Source organism: Oryx dammah, unplaced genomic scaffold, assembly GCF_014754425.2.
Source record: "Oryx dammah isolate SB20612 unplaced genomic scaffold, SCBI_Odam_1.1 HiC_scaffold_23, whole genome shotgun sequence".
In the NCBI taxonomy this organism is placed as follows: domain Eukaryota; kingdom Metazoa; phylum Chordata; class Mammalia; order Artiodactyla; family Bovidae; genus Oryx; species Oryx dammah.
Genome location: NW_024070207.1, coordinates 73,702,155 through 73,705,084, shown reverse-complemented (window position 1 = coordinate 73,705,084; position 2,930 = coordinate 73,702,155). Strand labels below are relative to the sequence as shown.

Genomic DNA, 2,930 nt, shown 5'->3' with positions numbered 1-2,930 from the left:
TTCTGAAGTTGAATGGTTCTATGAAGACATACAAGACCTTCTAGAACTAACAGTAAAAAAAGATGCCCTTTTCATCATGAAAGTGTTAGTCACTCAGTCATGTTTTACTCTTTGCAGCCCCATGGACTGTAGCCTGTCAGGCTCTTCTGTCCATGGAATTTTCCAGATAAGAATACTGGAGTGGATTGTCATTTCCTTCTCTAGGGGACCTTCCCAACCCAGGTATCAAACCTATATCTCTTATGTCTCTGGCATTGGCGGGTGGGTTCTTTACCACTAGTGCCACCTATCATAGGGGACTGGAATGCCAAAGTAGAAAGTCAAGAGATAGCTGGAGTAACAAGCAAGTCTGGCCTTGGAGTACAAAATGAAGTAGGGCAAAGGCTAATAGAGTTTTGTCAAAAAAACAGACTGGTCATAGCAAACATGCTGTTCCAACAACACAAAAGATGACTCTACACATGGACATCACGAAATGGTCAGTATCAAAATCAGATTGATTATGTTCTTTGAAGCCAAAGATGGAGAAGCTCTGTACAGTCACAAAACAAGACCTGGAGCTGACTGTGGCTTGTATCATGAGCTCCTTATTGCAAAATTCAGGCTTAAATTGAAGAAAGTAGGGAAACCACTAGGTCATTCAGGTATGACCTAAATGACAGTGGAAGTGACAAATCGATCCAAGGGAATAGATCTGGTGGACCAAGTGCCTGAAGAACTGTGGACAAAGTTTCATAACATTGTACAGGAGGTGGTGACCAAAACCAACCCAAAGAAAAATAAGTGCAAGAAGGCAAAGTGGTTGTCTGAGGAGACTTTACAAATAGCTGAAGAAAGAAGAGAAGTGAAAACAACGGAGAAAGGGAAAGATATACCCAACTGAATGCAGAGTTTCAGAGAATAAATAGCAAGAAGAGATAAGAAGGCCTTCTTAAGCAAACAATGCAAAGAAACAGAGAAAAACAATAAAAATCTAGCAATCTCTTCAAGAAAATTACAGATAGCAAGGGAACATTTCATGCAAGGATGGGCATGATAAAGGACAGAAACTGTAAGGACCTAATGGAAGCAGAAGAGATTAAGAAGAGATGGCAAGAATCCACAGAAGAACTATACAAAAAAGGTCTTAATGACCCAGATAACTATGATGGCATGATCACTCACCTAGAGCCAGACATCATGGAGTGTGAAGGCAAGTGGGCCTTAGGAAGCAGTACTATGAACAAAGCTAGTGGAGGTGATGGAATTCCAGCTGAGCTATTTCAAATCCTAAAAGATGATGCTATTAAAATGCTGTACTCAATATGTCTGCAAATTTGGAAAACTCAGCAGTGGCCACAAGACTGGAAAATGTCAATTTTCATTTCAATCACAAAGAAGGGCAGTACCAAGGAATGTTTAAACTACCAGACAATTGCACTCATTTTGCATGCTAGGAAGGTTATGCTCAAAATCCTTCAAGCTAGGCTTCAGCAGTACATGAACCAAGAACTTCCAGATGTACTAGCTGGAAAGGCAGAGGAACCAGAGATCAAATTGCCAACATTCGTTGGATCATAGAGAAAGCAAGAGAATTCCAGAAAAACATTTACTTTTGCTTTGTTGACTATGTTAAAGCCTTTGACTGTGTGAATCACACAAATCATGGAAAGTTCTTAAAGAGATAGGAATACCAGACCACCTTGTCTGCCTCCTGAGAAACCTGTATGTGGGTCAAAAAGCAACAGAACCTTACATGGAACAACTGACTCTTTCAAAATTGGGAAAGGAGTACAACAAGGTTGTATATTGTCACCCTGTTTTACTTGTCTGCAGAGCACATTCTGGGAAATGTCAGGCTGGATGAATCACAAGCTGGAATCAAGATTTCCAGGAGAAATATCAATAACCTCAGATATGCAGATGACACCACTTTAATGGCAGAAAGTGAAGAGGAACTAAAGAGTTTCTTGGTGGTGTGACAGAGGATTGTGAAAAAGCTAGCTGAGTTGTTTTTTTTTTCCAGGTAAGTGGCCTGAGATTACCTCTAAAAATGGTGTGCTATTCACTCGACCCAGAAAACCCCACAAAATCATGCAAATCAAGAGGTTCAAATCTTCGTGTTCACTTTAAGAACACTCATGAAATTGCCCAGGCCATAAAGGGTATGCATATCTGAAAAGCCACCAAGTGTCTGAAGGATGTCACTTTAAAGAAGCAATGTGTGCCATTCCATCATCACAACAGTGGAGTTGGATTCCGTCATTACAACAATGGAGTTGGTAGGTGTGCACAGGCCAAACAGTGGGGCTGGATGCAAGGTTGGTGGCCCAAAAAGAGTGCTGAATTTTTAACTGCATATGCTCAAAAATGCAGAGAGTAATGCTGAACTTAAGGGCTTAGATGTAGGTTCTCTGGTCATTAGGCACACCCAAGTGAACAAAGCCCCCAAGATGTGGTACAGGACTTACAGAGCTCATGGTTGGATCAACCCCTGCATGAGCTCTCCCTGCCACATTGAGATGATTCTTACTGAAAAAGAACAGATTGTTCCTAAACCAGAAGAAGAGGTTGCACAGAAGAAAAAGATATCTCAGAAAAAACTGAAGAAACAAAAACTTATGGCCCGGGAATAAATGCAAACAAAAGTAAAAAAAAAAAAAAGCTAGCTTAAGACTCAACATTCAAAAAATGAAGATCATGGCATCTTACTTCATGGCAAATAGAAAGGAAAACAATGGAAACAGTGACAGACTTTATTTTCTTGGGCTCCAAAGTCACTGCAGATGGTGACTGCAGCCATAAAATTAAAAGATGCTTGCTGCTTGGAAGAAAAGCTATGACAAACCTATACCACATATTAAAAAGCAAAGGTATCACTTTGCCGACAAAGATATGTCTAGTCAAAGCTATGGTTTTTCCAGATGTAATGTATGGATGGGACAGTTGGA

General features: G+C 40.3%; 1 pseudogene; it reads left to right on the top strand.

The window, feature by feature from the left end:
* Positions 1-1,952: 1,952 nt before the first annotated feature.
* On the top strand, positions 1,953-2,615 carry LOC120882036 (annotated as a pseudogene).
* The last annotated feature ends 315 nt before the right edge of the window (positions 2,616-2,930 follow it).